A 23705-nucleotide genomic window follows, 5' to 3' on the forward strand; every position below is an offset into this window, starting at 1 on the left:
CCGGAGCAAACCGCAAACATCTCACCCTTTATACCTCCATAATTCCACTTCAAAACCTGAAAAAAAACGTGCAGTGTAGGAATCGTAAATCAAAGTCACAACCTCACCATCGATTAATCGGTGAAGACTTAGTCATTCACAATAGCGAGTCACATACGTATAATTTCACTCTGCCAAAATTCTCGGTTTACAATATGAAGGGAGATGTGTTAAAAAACCCGTTTTACCGTTCGTGGCAAAGAACCCAAGTACTTTAGGGTAGTAACCGTCCGATCACATTGTTCCCTTCTTTCTTATTTAATATTGGTGACACTGAAAATCGTAATCGGTGTTGTTGGATTCGAAGAATAAAGCTACCGTTACAATGAAGCAGGAAGTAAGCATAATATATAGGTAAAATACTGGAGCAAGAGATCCAAAGGAACACAAGAAATCAGCAGAGTTCAGAAAAGGTCGTTGCTGCAACTTTGTTACCATAACATGAATATAGAGAAACCATGGACTTATAAACAAAATAATTATTTTATTTGCCTATCGTTTCTACGAACGTCTGGACTGCTTTGCCTTTCCTGAAATATATCAGAGTTCCTACATTCAGGAAAACTGTATGAACAATCTTTGACTCTAGCGTTATAGTGAAGTAATGCCGAGTAACGCTCAGGTGAGTTTTTCACAGGTTTTTTTCTTTTCAAAACATGTTTCTTGTTTGTCAGAACATGAAGAGAACAACAAAATATTGGAAGTCGAGTGTCCCGTCTGAGACTTAAGTAAAGTGTACTCCATCAGGTCCGGGGGGCTTGTGCAATTTATTGACAATGAGGAAACGGGAATAGTCACAAACATCGTCCACGGCGTGATAACTGCCTATCACCTACGGGCCAATGATCTGACAGAAGATTCGAAAACCATTAATATTGTATTTATTATCTAAAGCAGAAATATGATGTGTTAAATAAGTTTTGGAAATATGTTTTTTGTGGACTGCGTTTAATGTTTAGGGTGTACAACTATAAATTTACTTTTAAAAAGTAAACTTTGCTCGCCGCCAATCCGATACTCGGGAACAGTGGCCCCGTAACAGGGAGATAATCACGCCATGGACTTGATTTTCTGTGAGGTACGAACAAAAGGGTTCAGTGGTGTTTCGATCATGAAACTAAATTATTTTTAAGGGATAACTATTTCATCAGGCAGTAACACTGCCTGTATAAGTTAGCAATAATTATGCTTACATTTATTGTTTCAAATACTAGCATTAACGCGTGAGACAGCGTGATGGATGTTATAGCTTGAGAAACGCGTATCTGGACATTCTTCCATATTCCGCCCAAAAAATGTAGTATTGCTTTTTGAAACCACCGTAACTGTTTCCCATTTCGACGCATAAGTTTGAAATTTCGCTCAAATGTGGCCACAGTCCTCTGTAATGATGGAAGAGCGTGGCGCCATGCGACGTCAGCCTCGGCTCGGCGATGCTTCAAGAAACAAGGTGGCGGCACATCGGAAAAAAGTCCACAGTTCAGAAGTTCATGTGTGCTGTAAGGTGCGATAATGATGCCACATTGGCACCAAATTTAGTCACAGCCCTTCCCATCGTCATCATGGAGCTGTCACACGATGGGGAGGTGGTGATTTCAGCGCTGGTTGTCGCGGTTTTGACCTCCATCGCAGAGGCGTCAGAAAAAGGGGTGAAATGTGGATAAGAGGTGTTGTGACGACAATTCCATCGTTTGACACATCAGTGACGTATTTAGGCAAAATTGTGATGCCAGTGTGACATCTTTAACTTACGTTATAGCTCACATCTGCTTCTAAGCTGACCCCTTTCTTTCGAACGTACCGACACCTCGCTGTCTGAAGCGTCGCAGTGCCCAAGAGTGACATCTCAAGGCGTCACGATTTTGCACCGTTGCAGAGAATGGTTGCAGGCACCTTTGAACAAATATCAAATTCATACATTGAAATTGGAGACAATTACGGGGGCTCGAAAAAGTGATAGTTTTTTGTGTAGTCAACATACTTTGTATCTATGACAATGGCATTGAGATATATGTAACACAAATGTGTAAATACCGCTGAAATTGACTTCTCCGAGTTGTAAGTAGTTCTCACAATAGACTGCTTCATTATTCACCTTTCAACAATAAAGGAATTTGTTTACTGCACAACAGTAATTTTTTAACGTACTACACTTCTGTAGCCTCTACACAGTATTACACACATCAAAAAATGTTTTGCATTATCTCGGTTCCCAGAGTTCCGGAACCAGTACAGAAAATTGGAATAGAGATCAACATAAACATCATTTCCGCCCTTTTTATTGCACATGAAAACCACACATTCCATATGTACCATCATACAGCGAGACATTTAGAGGTGGTGGTCCAGATTGCTGTACACACCGGTACCTCTAATACCCAGTAGCACGTCATCTTGCATTGATGCATGCCTGTATTCATCGTGGCATAGTGTCTACAAGTTCGTCAAGGTACTGTTGGTCCAGATTGTCCCACTCCTCAACGGCAATTCGATGTAGTTCCCTCAGAGTGGTTGGTGGGTCACGTCGTCCATAAACAGCCCTTTTCAATCTATCCCAGGCATGTTTGATAGGGTTCTTGTCTGGAGAACATGCTGGCCACTCTAGTCGAGCGATGTCGTTGCCCTGAAGACACAAGATGTGCACGATGGGGGCGCGAATTGTTGTCCATGAAGACGAATGCCTCGCCAATATGCTGCCGATATGGTTGCACTACCGGTCGGAGGGTGGCATTCAAGCATCGTACATCCGTTACAGCGCCTTCCACGACCACCAGCGGCGTACGTCTGCCACACATAATGCCACCCCAAAACAGTAGGGAACAGTACGGAATCTCCACCCTGCTGCACTCATTGGACAATGTGTCTAAGGCGTTCAGCCTGACCGGATTGCCTGGAAACACGTGTCCGACGATTTTCTGGTTGGATTCATATGCGACACTCATCGGTGAAGAGAACGTGATGCCAGTTCTGAGCACTCTATTCGACATGTTGTTGGGCCCATCTGTACGCTGTATGGTGTCGTTCTTGCAACTGTATGGTGTCGTTCCTGCAAAGATTGACCTCGCCATGGACGCCAGGAGTGTAGTTGCTCATCATGCAGCGTATTGTGCAGAGTTTGAGTCGTAACACCATGTCCTGTGGCTGCACGAAAAGCAGTATTCATCATGGTGGCGTTGCTATCAGGATTCCTCCGAGCCATAATCCGTAGGTAGCGGTCATCCACTGCAGTAGTAGCCTTGGACGGCCTGAGCGAGGCATGTCATCGACAGTTCCTGTCTCTTTATATCTCCTCCATGTCCGAACAACATCGCTTTGGTTCACTCCGAGACACCTGGACACTTCCCTTGTTGAGAGCTCTTCCTAGCACAATGTAACAATGCAGACGCGATCGAACCCCGGGACTGATCGTCTAGGCATGGTTGAACTACAGACAGCACGAACCGTGTACTTCGTTCCTGGTGGAATGACTGGAAATGATCGGCTGTCGCACTCCCTCCGTCTAAAATGTGCTGCTCATGCATGGTTGTTTACATCTTTGGGTGTGTTTAGTGACATCTCTGAACACTCAAAGGGAATGTATCTGTGATACAATATCCACAGCCAACGTCTATCTTCAGGAGTTCTGGGAACCGCGGTGATGCAAAACATTTTTGATGCATGTATTATTATTATTATGAGTAATAATTATAACAATAATAATTAATAATATTGCTGTTATTGGCAGTGCTCAGACACTAAGCATTGGTAACCTGAAAGTATAGTCCAGCAATCAAATGATTTACAAGCAGTAAGTATGGTTCCCACTTTTAACTTGGTTGATTTTAAATGCGACTGCAGAGTGTTGGTTAAGTAAGTGCCGCTAGGAAGAGGAGTGGTGCAGAAGAAGCACGTATTTTATTTAACAAGTGCCTACCCTCAGTATGGATGGTTAGCTTTCTTTTCTGAATAGTTAGCACCCACGATGCACTGAGAACTGCTTCATTATTCTGTAAAGCAGGTTGTTGAAAATAAGCAGTAGGTACTGTGTCTCTCATTGACTCGTTTGTTCTTGATTTAATAAAATACCTAAAAAATAAAATATCATGATGTGCCATTATTTTTAAAATAAAATTTTTCAAAGGAAATTCTTTTTCATTTCTTGGTTTAGTTAGACACTAACATTGACGGCAGGGGCTTGGAGGGGGGTGGACTACATTTCACTTAGGGGTGATGTATCAGAAAGGCTGGGAACCACTGCTCTAAAACGTGCTCACGCATACAAACTGATTGGAGCCCTGGTACTGCAGCATATATTGGGCGAAGTACATCCCAATGATTGGCAGCGAAAGCTCCCTCATATCAAATACTTAATGTTTATATATTTATGGGTGTCACATCTGGCTGATACAATAAAAACATTGATATCCAATTTCAGGAAGTATTCCTAACAGTTTGAATTTATATAAGAATTAACTAAAACTATTAAAAACATCACAATTCTACATTTGACAAGTGGAAAAAATCATCCTTTACACATTGCCATGTATAGCAGTCTTCAATTAAACATGCTGACTTCGCGATCCTCTTACAGCTTCCTGACGTCAACGGTCCAACTTGCGTGAGATTCTCCCACCGATCTTCTTTTATCCTCTGCAGTCAACGAAAGAAGTTAACTGGTGTACTACCATGCATTCACCTGAATGTCTCACAGACCTCTATTTCAATTTCTTCCATGTCGTAATTTCGTCTTACACTGCAGTCAATTCCCAGATGCGTTCCCGTATCGCCTAGTAGTTCACAACCCACAACTTCCCACGGCATGCACAATAATCCAGTAATTTTTAATGTTATTTTCCGTTAGATGTTTATATTTCATCGCTGTAACTAAAAAATGATAGTACATATTGACTGAAAAATTTCTGTTACAGACACATTGGAAGCTGCGTTTGAAATCAATATTTGGATTAACAAAAGCGTTCCAGGTCATTTTTACTTAACATTTTGTTTTCATTTTTTTAAAGTTAAACTGTCCTCCCAGATATTTTCTTCACCTTCCTTAAATACAAATATTCACTGACTGGTTCTAAATGTTCGTCATTAATTCGTACAATTTTCTGTTTGATAAGTTAATTTACTTTTAGATTCTCAGACCTACTTTCAAAGTTTTCCTTTTATTTTCAACCATCTGTTGTTGATTTTGTCGGCAGTAGAGGCAAATAGTAAAATTTCATAAACAATATGAATGTGGTTCAGATGTCTTACTTATACTTGCGCCATAGGGTGGTGGGGTTTCGGGTTCCGCTGGATAGGTCAGGAGTCCACTACACGCAACAAGCGGCTACACGGGTAGCAGGGGTTGTGTGGCGTGGGCTGGGCGGTTTTTTAGGTTAGATGGCCTTGGGCAAGTACAGAAAGGGCAACAGCCTCAACGGGTGCGGGGCAAAGTCAGGACATGCGGGGACCAAGCAGCAATCGGTATTGTAATTGTCAACTGTCGAAGCTGCGTTGGTAAAGTACCGGAACTTCAAGCGCTGATAGAAAGCACCGAAGCTGAAATCGTTATAGGTACAGAAAGCTGGCTTAAGCCAGAGATAAATTCTGCCGAAATTTTTACAAAGGTACAGACGGTGTTTAGAAAGGATAGATTGCATGCAACCGGTGGTGGAGTGTTCATCGCTGTTAGTAGTAGTTTATCCTGCAGTGAAGTAGAAGTGGATAGTTCCTGTGAATTATTATGGGTGGAGGTTACACTAAACAACCGAACTAGGTTAATAATTGGCTCCTTTTACCGACCTCCCGACTCAGCAGCATTAGTGGCAGAACAACTGAGAGAAAATTTGGAATACATTTCACATAAATTTTCTCAGCATGTTATAGTCTTAGGTGGAGATTTCAATTTACCAGATATAGACTGGGACACTCAGATGTTTAGGACGGGTGGTAGGGACAGAGCATCGAGTGACATTATACTGAGTGCACTATCCGAAAATTACCTCGAGCAATTAAACAGAGAACCGACTCGTGGAGATAACATATTGGACCTACTGATAACAAACAGACCCGAACTTTTCGATTCTGTATGTACAGAACAGGGAATCAGTGATCATAAGGCCGTTGCAGCATCCCTGAATATGGAAGTTAATAGGAATATAAAAAAAGGGAGGAAGGTTTATCTGTTTAGCAAGAGTAATAGAAGGCAGATTTCAGACTACCTAACAGGTCAAAACGAAAATTTCTGTTCCGACACTGACAATGTTGAGTGTTTATGGAAAAAGTTCAAGGCAATTGTAAAATGCGTTTTAGACAGGTACGTGCCGAGTAAAACTGTGAGGGACGGGAAAAACCCACCGTGGTACAACAACAAAGTTAGGAAACTACTGCGAAAGCAAAGAGAGCTCCACTCCAAGTTTAAACGCAACCAAAACCTCTCAGACAAACAGAAGCTAAACGATGTCAAAGTTAGCGTAAGGAGGGCTATGCGTGAAGCGTTCATTGAATTCGAAAGTAAAATTCTATGTACCGACTTGACAGAAAATCCTAGGAAGTTCTGGTCTTACGTTAAATCAGTAAGTGGCTCGAAACAGCATATCCAGACACTACGGGATGATGATGGCATTGAAACAGAGGATGACACGCGTAAAGCTGAAATACTAAACACCTTTTTCCAAAGCTGTTTCACAGAGGAAGACCGCACTGCAGTTCCTTCTCTAAATCCTCGCACAAACGAAAAAATGGCTGACATCGAAATAAGTGTCCAAGGAATAGAAAAGCAACTGGAATCACTCAATAGCGGAAAGTCCACTGGACCTGACGGGATACCAATTCGATTCTACACAGAGTACGCGAAAGAACTTGCCCCCCTTCTAACAGCCGTGTACCGCAAGTCTCTAGAGGAACGGAGGGTTCCAAATGATTGGAAAAGAGCACAGATAGTCCCAGTCTTCAAGAAGGGTCGTCGAGCAGATGCGCAAAACTATAGACCTATATCTCTTACGTCGATCTCTTGTAGAATTTTAGAACATGTTTTTTGCTCGCGTATCATGTCATTTCTGGAAACCCAGAATCTACTATGTAGGAATCAACATGGATTCCGGAAACAGCGATCGTGTGAGACCCAACTCGCCTTATTTGTTCATGAGACCCAGAAAATATTAGATACAGGCTCCCAGGTAGATGCTATTTTTCTTGACTTCCGGAAGGCGTTCGATACAGTTCCGCACTGTCGCCTGATAAGCAAAGTAAGAGCCTACGGAATATCAGACCACCTGTGTGGCTGGATTGAGGAGTTTTTGGCAAACAGAACACAGCATGTTGTTATCAATGGAGAGACGGCTACAGACGTTAAAGTAACCTCTGGCGTGCCACAGGGGAGTGTTATGGGACCATTGCTTTTCACAATATATATAAATGACTTAGTAGATAGTGTCGGAAGTTCCATGCGGCTTTTCGCGGATGATGCTGTAGTATACAGAGAAGTTGCTGCATTAGAAAATTGTAGCGAAACACAGGAAGATCTGCAGCGGATAGGCACTTGGTGCAGGGAGTGGCAACTGACCCTTAACATAGACAAATGTAATGTATTGCGAATACATAGCAAGAAGGATCCTTTATTGTATGATTATATGATAGCGGAACAAACACTGGTAGCAGTTACTTCTGTAAAATATCTGGGAGTATGCGTAGGGAACGATTTGAAGTGGAATGATCATATAAAACTAATTGTTGGTAAGGCGGGTACCAGGTTGAGATTCATTGGGAGAGTGCTTAGAAAATGTAGTCCATCAACAAAGGAGGTGGCTTACAAAAAACTCGTTCGACCTATACTTGAGTATTGCTCATCAGTGTGGGATCCGTACCAGGTCGGGTTGACGGAGGAGATAGAGAAGATCCAAAGAAGAGCGGCGCGTTTCGTCACTGGGTTATTTGGTAACCGTGATAGCGTTACGGAGATGTTTAATAAACTCAAGTGGCAGACTCTGCAAGAGAGGCGCTCTGCATCGCGGTGTAGCTTGCTCGCCAGGTTTCGAGAGGGTGCGTTTCTGGATGAGGTATCGAATATATTGCTTCCCCCTACTTATACTTCCCGAGGAGATCACGAATGTAAAATTAGAGAGATTAGAGCGCGCACGGAGGCTTTCAGACAGTCGTTCTTCCCGCGAACCATACGCGACTGGAACAGGAAAGGGAGGTAATGACAGTGGCACGTAAAGTGCCCTCCGCCACACACCATTGAGTGGCTTGCGGAGTATCAATGTAGATGTAGATGTAGATACAATCTCCCGTCACTTCTTGATACAACAATCTCTTGTTTAAGGTTGAAAAACAAAAATGTAGTGGGCGTCAGAATGGCTGGTGTGTTAGCCACGTATTAGTTCATTCATTCGGCGTGTAAGGTACAGCAGTCATAATGTTGTCCTTCTACGACCAACATCTCGGGACGCTGCCTGGTGACAAATGGCGCGGACTGGACTACCTCAGCACTTGGCTTCTTGAGGCGGACATTATCAGCATCATCCCATCAATCAGGCAGCAGCAGTGTGGAGTGACATAGTCAGCACGTCAATGAGTGCTGAGCCACGTCAGGCCCCCAGCAGGAGGCCAGAGCGCAGCAGCGATGGCCCCCTAGAAGTCAACCACGCCTACTGTCGCAGATGTGGAGCTCAGTGCAGCTAAAAATCTCCTGAATGCAGAGACTAGCCAGAGACCTCAGCGCAGGATAAAGCAACAGCGTCCCGCAGATGCAAGACTACAACAGTAGGCAGGTGGTGGATCAGCATCTAGTTAGGATAAGATGCTAACCATGGACATCTGGGTACATCTACATCTACATCTATACTCCGCGAGCCACCTTACGGTGTGTGGCGGAGGGTACTTATTGTACCACTATCTGATCCCCCCTTCCCTGTTCCATTCACGAATTGGGCGTGGGAAGAACGACTGCTTGTAAGTCTCCGTATTTGCTCTAATTTCTCGGATCTTTTCGTTGTGATCATTACGCGAGATATATGTGGGCGGTAGTAATATGTTGCCCATCTCTTCCCGGAATGTGCTCTCTCGTAATTTCGATAATAAACCTCTCCGTATTGCGTAACGCCTTTCTTGAAGTGTCCGCCACTGGAGCTTGTTCAGCATCTCCGTAACGCTCTCGCGCTGACTAAATGTCCCCATGACGAATCGCGCTGCTTTTCGCTGGATCATGTCTATCTCTTCTATTAATCCAACCTGGTAAGGGTCCCATACTGATGAGCAATACTCAAGAATCGGACGAACAAGCGTTTTGTAAGCTACTTCTTTCGTCGATGAGTCACATTTTCTTAGAATTCTTCCTATGAATCTCAACCTGGCGCCTGCTTTTCCCACTATTTGTTTTATGTGATCATTCCACTTCAGATCGCTCCGGATAGTAACTCCTAAGTATTTTACGGTCGTTACCGCTTCCAATGATTTACCACCTATGGCATAATCGTACTGGAATGGATTTCTGCCCCTATGTATGCGCATTATATTACATTTATCTACGTTTAGGGAAAGCTGCCAGCTGTCGCACCATGCATTAATCCTCTGCAGGTCCTCCTGGAGTACGTACGAGTCTTCTGATGTTGCTACTTTCTTGTAGACAACCGTGTCATCTGCAAATAGCCTCACGGAGCTACCGATGTTGTCAACTAAGTCATTTATGTATATTGTAAACAATAAAGGTCCTATCACGCTTCCCTGCGGTACTCCCGAAATTACCTCTACATCTGCAGATTTTGAACCGTTAAGAATGACATGTTGTGTTCTTTCTTCTAGGAAATCCTGAATCCAATCACAAACCTGGTCCGATATTCCGTAAGCTCGTATTTTTTTCACTAAACGTAAGTGCGGAACCGTATCAAATGCCTTCCTGAAGTCCAGGAATACGGCATCAATCTGCTCGCCAGTGTCTACGGCACTGTGAATTTCTTGGGCAAATAGGGCGAGCTGAGTTTCACATGATCTCTGTTTGCGGAATCCATGTTGGTTATGATGAAGGAGATTTGTATTATCTAAGAACGTCATAATACGAGAACACAAAACATGTTCCATTATTCTACAACAGATTGACGTAAGCGAAATAGGCCTATAATTATTCGCATCTGATTCATGACCCTTCTTGAAAATGGGAACTACCTGCGCTTTCTTCCAGTCGCTAGGTACTTTACGTTCTTCCAGCGATCTACGATAAATTGCTGATAGAAAGGGGGCAAGTTCTTTAGCATAATCACTGTAGAATCTTAAGGGTATCTCGTCTGGTCCGGATGCTTTTCCGCTACTAAGTGATAGCAGTTGTTTTTCAATTCCGATATCGTTTATTTCAATATTTTCCATTTTGGCGTCCGTGCGACGGCTGAAGTCAGGGACCGTGTTACGATTTTCCGCAGTGAAACAGTTTCGGAACACTGAATTCAGTATTTCTGCCTTTCTTCGGTCGTCCTCTGTTTCGGTGCCATCGTGGTCAACGAGTGACTGAATAGGGGATTTAGATCCGCTTACCGATTTTACATATGACCAAAACTTTTTAGGGTTCTTGTTAAGATTGTTTGCCAATGTTTTATGTTCGAATTCGTTGAATGCTTCTCTCATTGCTCTCTTTACGCTCTTTTTCGCTTCGTTCAGCTTTTCCTTATCAGCTATGATTCGACTACTCTTAAACCTATGATGAAGCTTTCTTTGTTTCCGTAGTACCTTTCGTACATGATTGTTATACCACGGTGGATCTTTCCCCTCGCTTTGGACCTTAGTCGGTACGAACTTATCTAAGGCGTACTGGACGATGTTTCTGAATTTTTTCCATTTTTGTTCCACATCCTCTTCCTCAGAAATGAACGTTTGATGGTGGTCACTCAGATATTCTGCGATTTGTGCCCTATCACTCTTGTTAAGCAAATATATTTTCCTTCCTTTCTTGGCATTTCTTATTACACTTGTAGTCATTGATGCAACCACTGACTTATGATCACTGATACCCTCTTCTACATTCACGGAGTCGAAAAGTTCCGGTCTATTTGTTGCTATGAGGTCTAAAACGTTAGCTTCACGAGTTGGTTCTCTAACTATCTGCTCGAAGTAATTCTCGGACAAGGCAGTCAGGATAATGTCACAAGAGTCTCTGTCCCTGGCTCCAGTTCTGATTGTGTGACTATCCCATTCTATACCTGGTAGATTGAAGTCTCCCCCTATTACAATAGTATGATCACGAAACTTCTTCACGACGTTCTGCAGGTTCTCTCTGAGGCGCTCAACTACTACGGTTGCTGATGCAGGTGGTCTATAGAAGCATCCGACTATCATATCTGACCCACCTTTGATACTTAACTTAACCCAGATTATTTCACATTCGCATTCGCTAATAACTTCACTGGATATTATTGAATTCTTTACTGCTATAAATACTCCTCCACCATTGGCGTTTATCCTATCCTTGCGGTATATATTCCATTCTGTGTCTAGGATTTCGTTACTGTTCACTTCCGGTTTTAACCAACTTTCCGTTCCTAATACTATATGCGCACCATTTCCTTCAATAAGAGATACTAATTCAGGAACCTTGCCCTGGATACTCCTGCAGTTTACCAATATTACGTTAACTTTTCCTGTTTTTGGTCTCTGAGGACGGACGTTCTTTATCAACGATGATAATGTCCTCTCTGGTAAGCCGTCAGGTGTTTTATCGTTTCGCCCAAGGGGGGGTCCCTCTAACCTAAAAAACCCCCGTGTGCACGCCACACGTACTCTGCTACCCTAGTAGCTGCTTCCGGTGTGTAGTGCACGCCTGACCTGTCTAGGGGGGCCCTACAGTTCTCCACCCAATAACGGAGGTCGATGAATTTGCAACCATTATAGTCGCAGAGTCGTCTGAGCCTCTGGTTTAGACCCTCCACACGGCTCCAAACCAGAGGACCGCGATCGACTCTGGGCACTATGCTGCAGATATTAAGCTCAGCTTGCACTCCGCTTGCGATGCTGGTTGTCTTCACCAAATCAGCCAGCCGCCGGAAGGAACCAAGGATGGCCTCAGAACCCAAGCGGCAGGCGTCATTCGTTCCGACATGTGCTACTATCTGCAGCCGGTCACACCCAGTGCGTTCAATAGCTGCCGGAAGGGCCTCCTCCACATTACGGACGAGACCCCCCGGCAAGCACACCGAGTGCACACTGGCATTCTTCCCCGACCTACCCGCTATTTTCCTGAGGGGCTCCATAACCCGCCTAACGTTGGAGCTCCCTATAACTAATAGGCCCGCCCTCTGTGACTGTCGGGACCTTGCCGGAGAATCGGCCACTGGCCCAACAGGCGAGGCATCCTGTGGTGGCTCGGAAACGATGTCATCACCACTAGGAAGCACCCCGTACCTGTTGGAAAGGGGTAAGGCAGCTGCCACGCGGCCAGATCCCACCTTCGCCTTTCGGCCAGGCACGCGCGAGCCCACCACTGTCCGCCATTCACCCTGGAGTGATGGCTGACCGGTAAGATGCTCACTGCCGGAAGACGCAGCGACATCAGGGGTTCCATGTGATTCCAAGGCCACCGAAGTAGGCGTAGGTCTCACCACAGTTGCCCCAACGCCACTACGAGCCGACGCCTGCGCCTCGAGCTCGATGAGCCTAACAGACAAAGCCTCCACCTGCCCCCGAAGAGTGGCCAATTCTCCTTGCGTCCGCTCACAACAACCACAGTCCCTACACATGACTATGTTTACCCTACTCTATACGGTGAAAAATTCCCAAGATAATCTTCTGATGAGCTACTCTGATAATCAAGAAACACTCACTGAAATACGAGACGCGAAAACTACGCTAGGTTTTCCCAGAAAAACTATTTAAAAGCTAAGCGCAGCAAATAAGTACAAAAACGCTTTATACAAACAGTACTCGCTGCTGCTGGTGCTCTCGCTCTGGCTGTCACAAGACAACTGCTGATTCAAGTGACTAGTGGCTAACGGCCGCGAAACAAACAAAAGACGGTTTTAGGGCGCTTTCTGTTCTAAACGATCAAGAAAACACTAAGAAATCTAACACGAAAACTACGTAAAGTTTTATCAAGAACTGTTAGTTACTATGCAGAGCAGATAAACACAAATAGAATCCCTTCCTTAGTGGAAGGTCGTAAACAAAATGCAAAATAAACGCTTTATACAAACAGTACTCGCTGCTGCTGGTGCTCTCGCTCTGGCTGCTGGTTGACTACCGCTCTGGCGGTAGTCAGCCAGCAGTGACCCTCCAGCTAGTTGATCCCCATCAGATCGATGATTATCGCGGAGTATCTCTCTGAGCAGGCTGCATCTGGTAACAGACAGAGCATTAAGGAAACGGGCATCATTTATGATGGCTCGTCCCACCCCTGTTTTGTCAGGACATCATTCTTCACGACATAGGCCATAGTGGCAAACTGTGACAGGCTAGTACATGTAGAAAGACAGGTCACCACTGCTACAGTCTGGCTCCCGTACTTTGCTGTGCCAGCAATATCCTTGCCCTGGCGGCAGCGTGGAGGCTGGATATGTGGCAAATAACCCCGTTCTGGTACCAGCGCAGGGCCCTGCGTTACGTCAGCTCGGCCTCTTTCTGGCTTCTTGAGTCAGGCAGTGGTCGCAGCTTTCCGCCATGGCTTTCATACGCCCAGTAAAAAGGCACTGGCGAACCACAAACAAACGCCTTTCTTCTTCTACTGATTTTGTATTTTTAACCGGTTTTCAGCTTATGAGGTCATAGTTGGATGGTCGACTTGATATTTCTCATCTAATGTCGTCATTAAAGGATATGTGTCTATCGATAACGTCTTTTTGTTTAAATATTTGGTTTCCTACACAGAAGTGTCTCTTGTTGACGCTAGCCAGTTGTTTTCAATGATTGCTCGTTGCGCTAAAAACCAGTTCGAAATAAAACAAATATATATATATGTCAAAAAAGGCAATCTGCTTGTGGCTCAAATATATTTCATTGGCACATGTTCCTTTTTCTATACGGCTTACCTCCTCTTGGTTGATGAGAGTAGTTTAGGTGATAGGATACCTCATTTTCCGATTCCCCTTTCAATTCTGAATTCCTCACATTCCTGAGTAAGTTACAGGAAGCAGTAGGATTGACGTATGAACTATTCGGTGCACTAGCATAAGTTTCGCCGGTGTTATGTGTCCCAGTGACCACTCAGACCGAATTTGTCGATAGATGTCAAAACTTTCCTTAAAACATGTGAAAGACCGAGTGGCAGTTCATATGAACTGCCGTGCTGCATACTTTAGTCTACGATTTAGAAATAATCCATTTTGGTACGTATACTTCGAGAGCTGGTTTGTTACTTTGTCTGACTGAATTCTAATGTTTCTTCAACGAGGCTAGTGACAGTTTTGGTGGTAATATTCTGTGTTACCCACCCCCATGAACCATGGACCTTGCCGTTGGTGGGGAGGCTTGCGTGCCTCAGCGATACAGATAGCCGTACCGTAGGTGCAACCACAACGGAGGGGTATCTGTTGAGAGGCCAGACAAACGTGTGGTTCCTGAAGAGGGGCAGCAGCCTTTTCAGTAGTTGCAAGGGCAACAGTCTGGATGATTGACTGATCTGGCCTTGTAACAATAACCAAAACGGCCTTTCTGTGCTGGTACTGCGAACGGCTGAAAGCAAGGGGAAACTACAGCCGTAATTTTTCCCGAGGGCATGCAGCTTTACTGTATGATTACATGATGATGGCGTCCTCTTGGGTAAAATATTCCGGAGGTAAAATAGTCCCCCATTCGGATCTCCGGGCGGGGACTACTCAAGAGGACGTCGTTATCAGGAGAAAGAAAACTGGCGTTCTACGAATCGGAGCGTGGAATGTCAGATCCCTTAATCGGGCAGGTAGGTTAGAAAATTTAAAAAGGGAAATGTATAGGTTGAAGTTAGATATAGTGGGAATTAGTGAAGTTCGGTGGCAGGAGGAACAAGACTTCTGGTCAGGTGACTACAGGGTTATAAACACAAAATCAAATAGGGGTAATGCAGGAGTAGGTTTAATAATGAATAGGAAAATAGGAATGCGGGTAAGCTACTACAAACAGCATAGTGAACGCATTATTGTGGCCAAGATAGATACGAAGCCCACACCTACTACAGTAGTACAAGTTTATATGCCAACTAGCTCTGCAGATGACGAAGAAATTGAAGAAATGTATGATGAAATAAAAGAAATTATTCAGATTGTGAAGGGAGACGAAAATTTAATAGTCATGGGTGACTGGAATTCGAGTGTAGGAAAAGGGAGAGAAGGAAACATAGTAGGTGAATATGGATTGGGGCTAAGAAATGAAAGAGGAAGCCGCCTGGTAGAATTTTGCACAGAGCACAACATAATCATAACTAACACTTGGTTTAAGAATCATGAAAGAAGGTTGTATACATGGAAGAACCCTGGAGATACTAAAAGGTATCAGATAGATTATATAATGGACGACAGAGATTTAGGAACCAGGTTTTAAATTGTAAGACATTTCCAGGGGCAGATGTGGACTCTGACCACAATCTATTGGTTATGACCTGTAGATTAAAACTGAAGAAACTGCAAAAAGGTGGGAATTTAAGGAAATGGGACCTGGATAAACTAAAAGAACCAGAGGTTGTACAGAGATTCAGGGAGAGCATAAGGGAGCAATTGACAGGAATGGGGGAAAGAAATACAGTAGAAGAAGAATGGGTAGCTTTGAGGGATGAAGTAGTGAAGGCAGCAGAGGATCAAGTAGGTAAAAAGACGAGGGCTAGTAGAAATCCTTGGGTAACAGAAGAAATATTGAATTTAATTGATGAAAGGAGAAAATATAAAAATGCAGTAAATGAAGCAGGCAAAAAGGAATACAAACGTCTCAAAAATGATATCGACAGGAAGTGCAAAATGGCTAAGCAGGGATGGCTAGAGGACAAATGTAAGGATGTAGAGGCTTATCTCACTAGGGGTAAGATAGATACTGCCTACAGGAAAATTAAAGAGACCTTTGGAGATAAGAGAACGACTTGTATGAATATCAAGAGCTCAGATGGAAACCCAGTTCTAAGCAAAGAAGGGAAAGCAGAAAGGTGGAAGGAGTATATAGAGGGTCTATACAAGGGCGATGTACTTGAGGACAATATTATGGAAATGGAAGAGGATGTAGATGAAGATGAAATGGGAGATATGATACTGCGTGAAGAGTTTGACAGAGCACTGAAAGACCTGAGTCGAAACAAGGCCCCCGGAGTAGACAATATTCCATTGGAACTACTGACTGCCTTGGGAGAGCCAGTCCTGACAAAACTCTACCATCTGGTGAGCAAGATGTATGAAACAGGCGAAATACCCTCAGACTTCAAGAAGAATATAATAATTCCAATCCCAAAGAAAGCAGGTGTTGACAGATGTGAATATTACCGAACTATCAGTTTAATAAGTCACAGCTGCAAAATACCAACACGAATTCTTTACAGACGAATGGAAAAACTAGTAGAAGCCAACCTCGGGGAAGATCAGTTTGGATTCCGTAGAAACACTGGAACACGTGAGGCAATACTGACCTTACGACTTATCTTAGAAGAAAGATTAAGGAAAGGCAAACCTACGTTTCTAGCATTTGTAGACTTAGAGAAAGCTTTTGACAATGTTGACTAGAATACTCTCTTTCAAATTCTAAAGGTGGCAGGGGTAAAATACAGGGAGCGAATGGCTATTTACAATTTGTACAGAAACCAGATGGCAGTTATAAGAGTCGAGGGACATGAAAGGGAAGCAGTGGTTGGGAAGGGAGTAAGACAGGGTTGTAGCCTCTCCCCGATGTTGTTCAATCTGTATATTGAGCAAGCAGTAAAGGAAACAAAAGAAAAATTCGGAGTAGGTATTAAAATTCATGGAGAAGAAATAAAAACTTTGAGGTTCGCCGATGACATTGTAATTCTGTCAGAGACAGCAAAGGACTTGGAGGAGCAGTTGAACGGAATGGACAGTGTCTTGAAAGGAGGATATAAGATGAACATCAACAAAAGCAAAACAAGGATAATGGAATGTAGTCGAATTAAGCCGAGGGAATTAGATTAGGAAATGAGACACTTAAAGTAGTAAAGGAGTTTTGCTATTTGGGGAGCAAAATAACTGATGATGGTCGAAGTAGAGAGGATATAAAATGTAGGCTGGCAATGGCAAGGAAAGCGTTTCTGAAGAAGAGAAATTTCTTAACATCCAGTATTGCTTTAAGTGTCAGGAAGTCATTTCTGAAAGTATTCGTATGGAGTGTAGCCATGTATGGAAGTGAAACATGGACGATAAATAGTTTGGACAAGAAGAGAATTGAAGCTTTCGAAATGTGGTGCTACAGAAGAATGCTGAAGATTAGATGGGTAGATCACATAACTAATGAGGAAGTATTGAATAGGATTGGGGAGAAGAGAAGTTTGTGGCACAACTTGACCAGAAGAAGAGATCGGTTGGTAGGACATGTTCTGAGGCATCAAGGGATCACCAATTTAGTATTGGAGGGCAGCGTGGAGGGTAAATATCGTAGAGGGAGACCAAGAGATGAATACACTAAGCAGATTCAGAAGGATGTAGGTTGCAGTAGGTACTGGGAGATGAAAAAGCTTGCACAGGATAGAGTAGCATGGAGAGCTGCATCACACCAGTATCAGAACTGAAGACCACAACAACAACAACAACATTCTGTGTTACAGAGAAAGGATGACAGGTCTATAGTTTTCGTTTTCATATCTCGTCAATTTTCTTTCTTTTGGTAGAACAATTACTGCATTTATCCATAATTTGAGAATTGTCTTCCGCCTTAAGTTCTTTAAACAATTTTGCAAATTCCTTTTGTATTACTTTGACTCCAGCTTTAATCATTTCTCTTCGAATACCAGTATCTCTGAACATCTGTCCTTTTTCGTTTTTCGAGTAGCTTCCTGATTATTAAACAGTTCATTTCGCGATTTTTTGGTAAAAAAAGTAATTACTTACGATTTTCTGATCTGCATTTCCTCACATCTGGTCTGGAGGTCCCACTACAACTTTTATCACCGCCAAATAATCACATCTTTGGGTTCTCGCCTTCCACACACGGTTCACCATGTTTGTCACTCTTTTTTGTGGTGGACTATTGTTCTTTTGTCACTCGATACAACTATTTCGTCGTACACTGTTATTCATAACGTAAATATTGCGACTCCATTACATGTTTCATTTCCTTTGGTATGTTTACCTATTTGTTGCCAACCTAACGAAGTATATGTTGGAGACTAACTTCTATTTATGATGTTTATACAGTGTGTGTGTGTATGTGTGTGTTGTGTGTGTGTGTGTGTGTGTGTGTGTGTGTGTGTGTTGTGTGTGTATGAGAGAGAGAGAGAGAGAGGGATAGAGCCCACGATTTTTTTCTTGGGGCGGGGGGGGGGGAGGGGGGGGAGGTGTACTAGCTGTTAGCGATTCGAACGTTATTCCATTATTTTATCTATTAGTGTAAATAATGAATTGCTTGGTGTGTGTACTTGGTCATTCAACAGGATTTCCCCTCTGCTTTGGTTTGACAAGCAATTCATTATTTTCACTAATAGATAAAATAATGGAGTAACGTTCGCAAAAAGTATTAATACAACAATACTGTTCAGTATAATGATACAGGCCATTATGTAAATCGACCTAATTCAGATATTGTGGGTGCTGCCTTTAGACTGTGTGTGACGCAAGAGAGAGTAGAAGTTTGAGTGCCTTTCTGATATGGCACAGTTGTTTACATGTACATATTTCCTTGTGTTTAATTCGCTTTAAAATACTACATGACGATACCACTCAATGTTTTTACTGATGAGAAGTACGATAGTAATGTTAGAAATATTTGGTAGATGGGAAAGTGAACAACCTATAATTAAATCTATTTCATTCTTGATTATGGTCATTTTAACGACAATTCTGCAACAAGTCATGAATATGAGTTTCATGGTCTGGTTTCCGACACTTGAAATATGTGGCGCTGGAGCGCTTTGGAGTCTTTCGTTAGTCGGGAGTCGGTTGAGAGACTCAAAGGCTTGGAGTCTCGATAGCGTTTGGACTGGAGTTCGACTTAGTGCTTTGATGGGTAGTGCAGCCGTGCCGTTTCTACGCTTAGAAAATTTATGGGTGATAGAATTTGAGCAACTCTGCGGACGAAGTCGTATTCTCAGTGCTTTCAAGTGCTGTGTTTCCTCTTGACAGAAGAACTTTAGTTTGGAGCGTTTGAAAATATATCTCATGATGAACTTACGAATAGCAGTGCAGCATAACTGGGAACTTCCACTGTACTATTTCGTAGGAATTTGGACATCAATATTGCTACTGGATTAGTAAATGAATCTAAAGCAGCCAACCAGTGGCCACAAAAGATGTTCTTTTCTCAATCTTTGACCATGGTTTTGACGGATGTAATCCTGACTTCTTCAAAAATGCATGTAACTAGAATTTCACATTGTAAGAACCCCGTATTATGAAGCGATCCGACATTTTTCCAAGGAAAACATGCTTCAGCGTGTATCATTGTATGCTTTATAATGAATGAATACTGAAAAATCCAGAAATAGAACCAATCATATTAAATATTAGGTTATGTTACGAGCTGCACACCAACTTAGGGGTTAGTTAAATTTACTGATGACTCTGCCAGAAACTCGTAGTTCGCTATTTTACTTAAACTGAACTCCACTCGCTACAATTCTTTAACTTCAGGCGCAACAGAGACGTTTTAATATTTTTAGGGCCATCGTATTGACTGAGTGAGTTTCACTGACAATGCAGTAGTCAACATTAAAACAACTTCATCGTTGTGTTGGCTGTGTTATTCAATTATTCATTCCATTTAATTTCTCAATATTACTTAGATTGGTTTATGAATATTTTATTTATTTGAATCATTCCCTGACTTTATTTATGTATGATAGGAGCTTACCCGTAAAAAACTTTCGGCTAAACAGCTGGTGTAGTTACTAGGGCAAAAGCGTACTGGTGTCCGGCCACCCTTCAGCCAAACTGTCTACGAGGTCGATCACTTACCCGAACCACCACCATTATTACTCTTAAATAATTGGTGGTAGGAACCACACACTCCAACTGTCATTTTCATTAATATGTATCTGGTACTACAGAAATATTCTGTGTAGTCCTGTGTTGTACTCCACTGCCTTACAGCTAACCACATATAGGTGGTCGAATATGGTTCTTTGAGATGCTCTTGGGAAGCAACCAAGAACATCTCTTAGAATCGTAGTCAACCGTTTATACATGGTTGAATTTCTATGTACAGAAAATCCATAGAACGCGGTAACTGAGAAGTTGAATGGAAGGGCATGTTAGTCACAAAAACTAGATTTTACAATAAAAGTAGTGTTAAAAAAAGTTTAAGTCGTATTAATAACTTGCGAAAATACGAGACTCGTATGAAACAAAGTCATGTGCCACAAACGACTGAAACTTTCACCAGCGTCATCAATATACAAGCACGGATTATGTCTGAACCAGTTTATGCTATAAAACATATTAGAACTGGTAAACGTTGGCGTGAATATCACTTGTCGCGTGTTAAATTTTAAATCACTCCGTATCTGTACTCCCAGATATGGTATTTAATGGTTGTGACCACTTCCAGAGAGTGTTCTACAATCCTTTAATCAAACAAAAACGAGTCTTTCAGCCACTTAGATATAATACGCTACATTTATTTATGTTGAGGATCAGCTGTCAATTCCTGTACCAAGCGTCGATATTCTGTAGATATATTTCAATTTTGCCACGATTTTCTGGCGTTGTTAGTTATGTATATAGAAGAAAATTATCTGTTACTGCAAGGGGTTGGTTGGGGGAATGGTAAGTTACTGGTACCAGAGTCCCTGTAAAATTTTAATTTTTGTGAATTAAAAAGTGATATACATCATACACATAAAATTTAAAAAATTTTTGTGAGAGTTCCAAAACTTACATTAAAAATCTGGTACACAGATTTTCTTATCTGACTATTGAGAATAACCTAAAACATTTTGAAAGTGATGACTAATGTAACCTTTGCGAAAATGTTTCTCATGTGATAGTACATGTTCTAAAAGATCAAGCAACGTCCTCAACAAATTATTTGACAAAATTTTGTTCAATTGTCTCTCAAACAGTAAAAATTACATTAGCTTATAAAAACCAACGTATTTTGTCATACTCTCCCCCTTCACAATGCCAAAACTTCTTAGGATTTTCTATCACATAGGTAGATAGTGTTTTACTTTCGAATTAGATGAACTTTTCACGGATGCCTCTCCTTACACTACTTTTGGCTTCGTTCAGTTTTTGGTTGTCTACGAGGATTCTGAAACTGTCAGATCGGCTTTCGAACACGGCTGTCTAATCATGGTGTGTCTTTCCCGTTACTTACAACCTGCACAGTGCATACAAGTCTAAGGCGTATTGTACTACACTCGTGAACTTGGTCCATAAGTACACAACATTATCAATCTCAGATATAAATGATTCATGTTGACCACTCAGCAAATCTGAAATCAGTTTCTTGATGCACTTGCTAATCTGTAGTTATTTTTCCATATCCGTCATTAGGCCTCAAGTTGAATAAGTATGTGATAAGAACTGGTGACAAGCAAGTTTTTTAAAATATTTTCATAAAAACTGCCGTCAGTAGCGAGGGTCAATGTTTAATTGTGTTAACTGGATACTATATTGTGTTGCATATTGTTTATTGACTTGATTTCACTACCTAATTATAATAACATTTATTTTGTTACTCACACAATATGTTGCACAAAATTGACACTTATGTAGGTATCTAAATGTATTTACTTGTTATGTGGTTACTTGTTATATACATTCTATATACCTGAGTTAGAGGGCTCAATGAAGATAGGGCAAAAGAGAAATGGAAGAGAATGAAACAAAGCCTTAAGGAATCTTCAGAAGAAGTTGTAGGGGTGGTAAAGCTCGAAAAAATAAGGACAATATTATAGTTCTACAGTTCATAAACTCTATAGTTCATAAACCGAAGGGAGTGTTTGGAAGGTGACAAGAATATGTGGAAACCAAATGATATTGCAAAATTGTTAAGGCTTTCGTGCCCACTTGTTGACAAACTGCCTATTGGCTTCTGTCTCGGGTTCTTCGGCCGACGTTCATCTAATGATTTTTCTGACGTTTCGCCAGCACGAGTGGCTGGCATTGTCAAAGCTTCACCCTCCATTGCCGGTGGTGAACTGGAGCCGAGCTCGCGGTCGCAGACTATATGTACCTGGCGCGCCAACGTCCGAGGGTTTCTCCGCGGTCATATCCGGTGAGGTTCTCCTCTTGCTACCTGCGACGGTCGTAGAAATCGCCATTCCACGTGAAATAGTTCGTGGTGAGACATGCATGGAAGAGCTTTCTGATGTCTTGTGGGACAACGAACAGCTGAAAGGAGTCGCCATGGGTAGTCCTCTCAGTCCAGTGGTGGCCAACTTCTTCACGGAACAATTCGAAGCACAGGCACTGGACTCGGCGATTTGCAAACCTAAGGTGTGGTACAGGTACGTCGATGACACTTTCGTGGCGTGGAGCCATGGTGAAGAACAGCTCGGTGACTTCCTAAGACACTTGAACAGCCTCCATGCCAACATAACATTTACCATGGAAGTAGAAAAGGACAAGAAATTGCCATTTCTAGATGTGCTGGTCACAAGGGACGGCGAAAACCTGGGACACAGAGTGTATCGAAAACCGACACACACGGACCGATACCTGCACAAACTGTCAAACCACCAGCCGAGCCAGAAAAGAGGCATGATAAGTACGCTCGTAACGAGAGCAGGACGAATATGTGAGCCGCAACACCTCAAACGAGAAATGCAACACCTGGAAACTGTTCTGAGGAGCAATGGGTACTCCACAAATTATATTAGAAGTGTAACAGAGCCAAACACTCGGCGAAGTAAGGAACCAGAAAAAGAAATGTCGGGTACGGCCTTTCTGCCGTTCATTCCCAGAGTGACGGACAGAATCGGCCGTATATTGCGCAAACATGGCGTAAAGACGATTTTCAAACCGACAAGGAAGATCAAAGAGTGTCTTAGATCAGCGAAGGAGAAAAGAGACCCACTTGCAATGCCGGGAATATACCGTATACCGTGCACATGCGGAAAAGTCTATGTCGGAATGACTGGACGATCAATTAACACCAGGATCAAAGAGCACAAGCGACATTGCAGGTTGGGACAGGTGGAGAAATCGGCCGTGGCAGAGCACGCACTGAATGAGACCGACCACGTAATAAAATTCGCCGACACCGAAGTTCTGGCTGTAGAGAAGCACTATCACACGCTCTTGTTCAGAGAAGCTCTAGAAATACAAAAACACGCGAACAGTTTGAACAAGAAAGAGGAAAGCCTTAAGGTAAACGGATCCTGGCTTCCCGTACTGCAGCGAACGACCGTCGCAGGTAGCAAGAGGAGAACCGCACCGGAAATGACCGCGGAGAAGCCCTCGGACGTTGGCGCGCCAGGTACATATAGTCCGCGACCGCGAGCTCGGCTCCAGTTCACCACCGGCAATGGAGGGTGAAGCTTTGACAATGCCAGCCACTCGTGCTGGCGAAACGTCAGAAAAATCATTAGATGAACGTCGGCCGAAGAACCCGAGACAGAAGCCAATAGGCAGTTTGTCAAATGATATTGAATTAGAAGA

The sequence above is a fragment of the Schistocerca serialis genome, chromosome 9, assembly GCF_023864345.2.
Source record: "Schistocerca serialis cubense isolate TAMUIC-IGC-003099 chromosome 9, iqSchSeri2.2, whole genome shotgun sequence".
In the NCBI taxonomy this organism is placed as follows: Eukaryota; Metazoa; Arthropoda; class Insecta; order Orthoptera; family Acrididae; genus Schistocerca; species Schistocerca serialis.